The 9,308-nt window shown below is 38.7% G+C and overlaps 1 long non-coding RNA gene across 1 annotated transcript; it reads right to left on the reverse strand.

Annotated features, from left to right (window-relative positions):
• Nucleotides 1–248: 248 nt before the first annotated feature.
• LOC139839143 (uncharacterized) lies at nt 249–2,777 on the reverse strand. Its single transcript, XR_011756836.1, has 3 exons — nt 2,726–2,777; nt 2,559–2,633; nt 249–370 (listed from the first exon to the last, which is right to left on the reverse strand). It is a non-coding gene; the product is annotated as an uncharacterized lncRNA (long non-coding RNA).
• Nucleotides 2,778–9,308: the final 6,531 nt, after the last annotated feature.

The raw sequence follows: 9,308 nt of genomic DNA on the forward strand, positions 1-9,308 counted from the left end.
GCGCGTTCGCACCGGCGGGCTCGTGGTGCGCCGGCAATGGGCATTTTAGGTTCGCCAGCGGTAGGCCTTTTCCTTGTAGTGCTTGCTTCTGGCTTTGTAGCTTTATTTGAAGCCTGAAATTTAGATAAAACAAGTTACAACATCATATGATGCAATAAAAGACCTCCAATTTCAAGAGCATCATTGAGCTGATATAACATAGCAAGCAATCCAAAATAGAGCCTCGTACATCTATTTCTTCAGGAACGGTTGGTGTACTGGACTCAGTGGACCAATGAGAGCACATGCCACTGTCACTGTTGCTCTGTGAAATGACCGCAACACTTGATAAATGGGTTGTCCCTACTGACATTACAGCTTTGTTTGCAGGCTGAAACTAAGACAAAACAAGTTAAAATGCAATACAATACACGGCAAACAAACATCACTGTTGACATAATTTTGAAAGAACCATGGGCAGATATAACAAAGAAACCAGTTAAGCCACATGCCTCTTAGAACAAACCAAACTAGATCATGGCGATGATGTATACAATGAACCAAGCAACTAGACATCATGTGCCAAATAATGAAGCCAGGTCACTGCACAGAAGAAATCTAGCAAATAGCCAAATACAATCAAAACATGTGCATGTTGGATTGGATACAATTAGGAAAATAATGTATGATTGATTTAAGAATGACTCAGATAGTGCCTTCGACAACGTAGAAGGTCAATGCAACAATTAATTGTATGGCTTGTATGAAGTGCCATAACATTTAAATTAAGCATAACGAGGCATTGCTTAATCTGAGAACTGAGTGCTAGCTCAGTGGCAAGGCTTGCGAGTGCACAGCCAGCCCACCCGGGTTCGAGTACCAACGGGACCGAATTAAACACGAATGAAGCGAGATGTCAGTACAAGTAGTGGCAATAGAAATGCAAAATCCATAACAGGGCCAATGACAACATTCACTTGCCAACAAAATCTAAGGCTTTAGCTTTTATATACCATCAAAATTTAAAATAGTGTAATCCCCCGAAAGAGTATCATGGTATCATTTAATCTCAACCATCTCACCCCTAATACCAAACATGTATCATTTAATCTCAGCCGTTCTTTTGTTTTACTCAAGAAAACATTTTTGTTTTGGGAGTTTATAGAAGCACAAGCCATCGTCTACATTGGCACTGTGCTATGAAAATATCATCTTCATCGTACATGGTTATGTGAAGATATTGATATATAATTCTGTGCTAGGAAAACAAATAGCAATTACTATGTTACAAGAACCATCTTCAAGCTCGAAGATACGAAGTTCATTGGTCCACCAACCAAGGCTGATAAAATATTATATATTAATTTAGTACTAATATTTCGTATTTACTTATATTAAGGTCTAACTTTTTTTCCCATGACAAACCAGTTTTGATATAAAATCTAACGGTGGCCATGTGTGGGTCACATAAAAAGTATTGAGGTAGTAAATTTATACATAGATATTGGATAATGTATTTTAAATTTCAAAAAATATGGTATGGAGTAGAAATATATAAATTAGATAGTCTTGCCGTGCAATATGCATGCCGCAAAAGGTAAGATAGATCCTTAAAAATTCTCGACTCTAATCACAAAAATATACATAATCCTAATGGGGTGTCCATGAAAAAGTTTTGTCACTTTCGTATTAGGGTATACTTCTATTTCATACTGACTAAAAAATTTAATTGTAGTGAACTCACATATTACTCCTTCCATTACTTCTTTTAGGGTGTATTAGTTTTTCAAAAGCCAAACTTTAGGCTTTGTGAGTAATTTTAGCAAAAAATAATAATTATCAACATCAAATAAAATATGGAAATATATTTTAAAATTATATATGTCGTGACGTGCAAAGCACGTGCTACTTACTAGTAGATTACTAGAAAATGAATGAAGCAATTGAACATGGAGTGTATTATATAAACAACCAGATCATTTGAATAAGAATATACCACATCATGTCAATGGGACTCAGAAAAACAAAGCTAGACATTTAAACAAGTAATATAACTATTTTTTTCACAATGTTTCAAGTAGAATAGGAAGCTAGGTTAGGAATAAAGCAATCATGTTTCAAGTAGAATAGGAAGCTAGGTTAGGAATAAAGCAATCATGTTTCAAGTAGAATAGGAAGCTAGGTTAGGAATAAAGCAATCATGTTTCAAGTAGAATAGGAAGCTAGGTTAGGAATAAAGCAATAAAAAAACACGAAGTGCATCATTTCAGCTAGGATCATTTCTATCAAACTTCATGCACTAGCCATGGAACAACAGGCAAACTCAATGAAGCAACAGGCAAAAAATTAACATAATAGAATTTCAGGACTTGTTTAACATAGCCAAATCATGTAACTTATACCCAGGCATGCCGGATGCCAGATGGGTCAAAGGCAGTGTGCAATGTTCCATATGGTAATTGTTTATATTTTATTAGATTCCATTAGGAAACTTAGGTAGTGCAACATACAGAAAAATGATGCAATTGAACTACGCACAGGAGGTAAATTAACATTCAAAAAAAAAACAGGGAACTTACGTGAGCTTTTTTTTGAGTCACACGGACCTCATCAGGTACTTGGACAGAAGAACCTGGTGCCTCACTATTTCTCCTCTGCATGAAGGAGAGGCCAATTGTAAACAGAAACAGGATCCAAGATATAGAAGTTTGCATTAAGCAATATACAAAAAACAACAGGTACTTACATGATTATAGGCGAGCTTTACTCTACGTTTCTGAGTGTAAGATGTGCCTGCTGCACGTGTAATAACAACAAACAGTTACGAGTCAAGGATTTGCTATAATTAAATTGACACCAAGCAGTAGTAGAAGCATTATGACGTGCATAAACATGTAATACAAGATCGCAGAAAGATATCAAACATGATGTAACTAGAGCAGTAGCCTACGGCCAAATAGTGAGAAATTGTAATCGTGTCAATGGTGGACTTGTATAGCCTACCCCAACTTGTTTGACAATAAAGGCTTTGTTGTTGTCAATCGTGGACATGTAGAGCATTCAACGGTTCATGATTGGTGGCTCATATTTTGTAGAGTTTCAGGGAATGGGTGGGTTAAATCACTCATACCACCACACTCTGTATTTATATCATCTGAGTTAGGGTTACAATACCACTGGACATGGGCCTCTATGGGCCTCACACTGGATACAATATTACTACAGCGCTACTACTAAACTCACTCATGGTCCAACACACCCCCTCAAGATGATCATGGGTAAACAACCATGGCCATCTTGCAACAACAACATGACACATATGACAACGACGAGTAATGAACTTTCAGCATAACTCCTAGGATACATGACAGCAATGCACTTTCCATCATCTTGTCATCTCGATTCATCTCTTCATCAGCAGCAAAGACATCCAGCTTCAACCATCTGGGATAGGCACAACTCCTAACCATACACGTCCTCAACAACCCCGGCTACCTCACCACACAAGTTCCGCAGAACCATCCACACTCGCCTCAATGTCCTCAACCTCTCTTCTCCACTGCCCGGCCACTGACCTCTTCCGTCTCTCCCACAAACCCCCAGCCAACTCCTGCCTCAACCATCCACTCCTCAAGTACCCATGCCTATCCCCCGGTCAGGCCTCAACCAGTCTCACCTCAGGCACGCATGCCTTTCCCCTGGACATATCCACAACCATCACCATCACTACTAAACCGCAGCCTCATCAACTCCATCACGACTCAACCGCAGCCTCATCAACTCCATCACAACATATCCTCACAGCCTCACATCTCCATTTTCTCCTCACTTCCACTCGGATGGTGCCTCGTCTGCGCGCCCTGGCCAACCTGGCAGACCGCACCTGGCCACATCGACCGGCTCGCGCTGGTCAACGTCCAGCACCAACCTCCGGCTCCGCCCTGCGCTCAAAGGCTCGGCCCACTCCGCACGCCTCCAACATCTCCCCCTCGCACGGATCCAGATCTCTCTGCCACGGATTAACTTCCTCTTCTCTCCTTTCTAAACCAAAACGAGTTTCACCCTCTTCTTTGTCCCCGCGCGAGCAGCCGCCGATCTCACACAACTCACATCGCTGTGTGTGATAGCCGCAACCCACGCAAAGCACCTGATGCGGCCTCCCGCCGCCGGGATTTCTACATCTCAACGGTGGTTTTTGTGGTCAAAGGAAGAACTTGTATGGTACTGTTTGGGGCGGCTAGCACTAGCAGGAAGGAAACCTAGGCTCTGATACCATGTAGAGTTTCAGCAAATGGGTGGGTTAGGTCAGGGAAAAAATACTTATGCGTCGTGTTTAAATCTAAAGGATGAGGTGGTTACCAACGAAAGCACTTGTAAGTTAAAAATATAGCAAGAATTCAGAAATACAGTCAGCTGCAATACTCCTAACAGAACAAAACGCGCAGGGATGTCTGGTTACCTATTTCTGGGCGGCGTTTAGACGTGTTCCGCGTTCTTACGGGTGACGTGGAGGTCGGCGAGGGGACTGCTGTTGTGGTGGGTGCCGGGGAAGCAGCTCTTGGGGGGTTGGAGAAGGACATGCTGGGCGGTCGATGAAGTGTTCAGCGCGCCGGCCGAAGTAGAAGGTCGATGAAGCAGATGATGTGCAGTGCACGGGGACGTCGGTGTCGGCGAAGCTGGTCAGGTGCGGTGGTCGATATAGTCGGCGAAAGAGATACGGTGCAGTGGACGTCGGAGTAGGTGCGGATCAAGCGGATAGGGCAGCCTCGAGGTTTGAAGCCGTGGCAGCTTGAACGGCGAAGTGCGGCGGTGATTTTCCGGTGCGGCGGCCGTGAAGGTGGGAGGTAGGTCAGAGGGGCGATTTCTCTGAGGGCTTGCGGGCGAAACTAGGGCGAAGCTGGGCGATAGAGGAGAAAAAGGGAATTTCGCAGTCCTTCTTTTGAGGGGAAAAATATTCGCAGATCTGAAACTTTGCGGCGCGAGATATTTGGGCGTTGGCTAGGAATTTTACCGCTCGATGAGATTAAATTTTGGCTGCAGTAGGTAATAATAATAAAAAATAGTAGGCCCTACTAGTAGTACTGTAAGTCTGTTCAGGAATCCAAGGGAGTCGAGGTAGAGGAATCCATTATATGAATCCACATTTCAAAGTGTCAAAAAATTCTAAACTAAAATTTTCCTGTAAAAAAGATAAATTTTGATGCTGTAACACGACTACGTACAGCACATTTTTTGCCTTTATTGTACACACCACACAAAATGTTGTTTTTCCACAAAAACTTATGAACGAACATAGGATGTCACAATGTATACCAAAAAAATTATGTCAGATTTTTTTAACATTTATATAATTGTTTTTTTATTATTTTCAATAATGGGTGCATATGCACGCGTGTGCCAAAACGCCACCTCCAGGGGCTAGGAGTTTCTAAACTTCTTATGGCACATCAAATAAAATGTTGTTCAATCAATAATAATAATGTGCTTATGATTGTTACTCCCTTCCACCATTAATAAAGTCCACATCGGTTTCGTGTCAAACTTTGACTCGAGATTTAGGTACCCACATGATAGTGCTAGTATCATAGCTAGTATCATACACATTGGTCCCACAAAACTGCTGATGTGGCAGCTAATTAAGTAGGAGAGAGGAGATTAGTGTAACATAGGTAGATATTGTATCATAGCGCAAACAACGAGATACATGCTTAGGGTTAGGGGTAGATACATGATTTTTTTGGTTTGAATATGTCTAGACCTTATTTATCAACTTAATTGAATGCTTACTATATAACATAAGAAGACCTGTTTTTTATTTTATTTTTTATTTTTTATACGGATTTGAATCTTGGTCAAATCCTAGGTTTCACCAAGATTTGAATAAGTTTAAAACATGAATATGAAAAAGTAAGCATGCATGTATGCTTCTTAATTAATCACTTCAAAATGAAGCTCTTGGGAGGGTTTTTGAAATTTCCATGTTTGAAACCAAAAACCACATATCATCATGCTTGACTTCATGAGACAGAGTTAAGGGTTAGGGGGTAGATACATGATTTCTCTGGTTTGAATATGTCTAGACCTGGTTTATCAACTTAATTGAATGCTTACTATATAACATAAGAAGAGTATGTGCCTTGGTTTTTCATTTTTTGTTTTTTTTTAAATTATGCCCATTTGAATCTTGGTCAAATCCTAGGTTTGACCATGATTTAAACAAGTTTAAAACCTGAATATGAAAAAGTAAGCATGTATCCTTCGTAGTCACTCCAAAATGAAGCTCGATCTTGAGAGGGTTTTTGAAATTTCCATGTTTGAAACCAAAAAACCACGTACTTATCTTCATGCTTGACTTCATAAGATAGAGTTAGGGGTTAGGGGTAGCTTGATACATGATTTTTCTGGTTTGAATATGTCTAGACCTTGTTTATCAACTTAATTGAATGCTTACTATATGACATAAGAAGACCTTGGTTTTCATTTTTTATACCCATTTGAATCTTGGTCAAATCATAGGTTTAACCAAGATTTGAACAAGTTTAAAACATGAATATGAAAAAGTAAGCATGTATGCTTCTTAGTCACTTCAAAATGAAGCTCTTGGGAGGGTTTTTGAATTTCCATATTCAAAACCAAAAACCACATATCTTCATGCTTGACTTCATGAAACAGAGTTTAGGGTTAGGGGGTAGATACATGCATGATTTTTCTTGTTTGAATATGTCTAGACCTTGTTTATCAACTTAATTGAATGCCTACTATATAACATAAGAAGACCTTTTTTTTTTTGAATTTTTATACCCATTTGAATCTTCGTCAAATCCTAGGTTTCACCAAGATTTGAATATGTTTAAAACATGAATATGAAAAAGTAAGCATGCATGTATGCTTCTTAATTAATCACTTCGAAATGAAGCTCTTGGGAGGGTTTTTGAAATTTCAATGTTTGAAACCAAAAACGACATATCTTCATGCATGCGCTTGACTTCATGAGATAGAGTTTAGGGTTAGGGGGTAGATACATGATTTCTCTGGTTTGAATATGTCTAGACCTTGTTTATCAACTTAATTGAATACTTACTATATGACATAAGAAGACTATGTGCCTTGAATTTTCATTTTTTTCAATTTTTCCCATTTGAATCTTGGCCAAATCCTAGGTTTGACCATGATTTAAACAAGTTTAAAACATGAATATGAAAAATTAAGCATGTATCCTTCGTAGTCACTCCAAAATGAAGCTCTTGAGAGGGTTTTTGAAATTTCCATGTTTGAAACCAAAAAACTGCGTACTTCTCTCCATGCTTGACTTCATAAGACAGAGTTTGGGGATAGGGGTAGCTTGATACATGAATTTTCTGGTTTGAATATGTCTAGACCTTGTTTATCAACTTAATTGAATGCTTACTAGATGACATAAGATGACTATGTGCATTGGTTTTTCATTTTATTGTTTTTTTTATTTTTATGCCCATTTGAATCTTGGTCAAATCCTAGGTTTGACCATGATTTAAACAAGTTTAAAAAATGAATATGAAAAATTAAGCATGTATCCTTCGTAGTCACTCCAAAATGAAGCTCGATCTTGAGAGGGTTTTTGAAATTTCCATGTTTGAACGAAAAAACCACGTACTTCTCTTCATGCTAGACTTCATAAGATAGAGTTTGGGGTTAGGGGTAGCTTGATACATAAATTTTCTGGTTTGAATATGTCTAGACATTGTTTATCAACTTAATTGAATGCTTAATTACTAGATGACATAAGATGACTATGTGCATCGGTTTTTCATATTTTTTTGAATTTTTATGCCCATTTGAATCTTGGTCAAATCCTAGGTTTGACCATGATTTAATCAAGTTTAAAACATGAATATGAAAAATTAAGCATCTATCCTTCTTAGTCACTCCAATATGTAGCTCTTGGGAGGGTTTTTGAAATTTCCATGTTTGAAACCAAAAAACACTTCTCTTCATGCTTGTCTTCATAAGACAGAGTTTGGGGTTAGGGGTAGCTTGTTGATACATGATTTTTCTGGTTTGAATATGTCTAGACCTTGTTCATCAACTTAATTGAATGCTTACTAGATGACATAAGATGACTATGTGCATTGGTTTTTCATTTTATTGTTTTTTCTGAATTTTTATGCCCATTTGAATCTTGGTCAAATCCTATGTTTGACCAAGATTTGAACAAGTTTAAATCATGAATATGAAAAATTAAGCATTTATCCTTCTTAGTCACTCCAAAATGTAGCTCTGGGGAGGGTTTTTGTAATTTCCATGTTTGAAACCCAAAACAACTTCTCTTCATGCTTGACTTCATAAGACAAAGTTTAGGGTTAGGGGTAGATACATGATTTGTCTGGTTTGAATACGTCTAGACCTTGTTTATCAACTTTAATGCTTACTATATGACATAAGAAGACTGTGTGCTTTGGTTTTTCATTTTTCTTATATAAATTGTTTTAAGTGGTAATTTGTGTAGGTTGCACCGGTTAATAGCCGACCGATTAAATCAGTTAATCGTCTGAATTTCGATTAATCGCAACTCCCAAGCCGGCCGAGCAGTTAACGATTACCGATTTCCTTAACATGTCTGGATGTATACTATCGTACATGGCATGCATTTGCCTAAGGCTAGTCATAGTCCTAGTATCATAACTAGTATCAATGCAGATTAGTCCCACAAAAATGCTGATGTGGCAGCTAATTAAAGAGGAGAGAGAAGATTAGAGTAACATAGGTAGATACCATATCATAGCGCAAATAACGAGAAAAGTTAATGCTAAACAAATCTTGTACACAAATTTGCATTGAGATTCTAAAAAACAATAAATATAACATGACTATGATACTACTCCATGATAGTACCCACTATAGAGATAGTATCATGTAGTAGTATCATATGCATGATACTTACCACTATGGCTAGCCTAATGAGCAGCATTGTATTGCTATTCTAGCCAACCTGATCGATCTGTCAAGCTTCATGCACGAGATGCCATGTTTAATTTACTCCCTCGCTCTGAACTTTAAACAGGACCAGGAGCATGAGGGCCACATTAACCCACGGTCCTGAAAAACTGTTGGTCTATCCCGAGAAACGAGGAGGTTTAAGGAAACGAGGAGTCCAGCGCGTGCGGAAGGTGCTTTAATCGTGCGAGCATGCATGGGAAAAATGAGGAAACTAGCGATTACTTTCTCTCCTGCCAGTCTTATACCTTAATAAATGGGCAAACTGAGCACGTTGTAGCTAATCCTTTTATTAATTAAGCAGCTATATTAGTCAATAAGATTGCCTTATGTTTTTCCTCAGTTATCGCAAGCCC

This window comes from Lolium perenne, chromosome 4, assembly GCF_019359855.2.
Source record: "Lolium perenne isolate Kyuss_39 chromosome 4, Kyuss_2.0, whole genome shotgun sequence".
Lineage (NCBI taxonomy): Eukaryota > Viridiplantae > Streptophyta > Magnoliopsida > Poales > Poaceae > Lolium > Lolium perenne.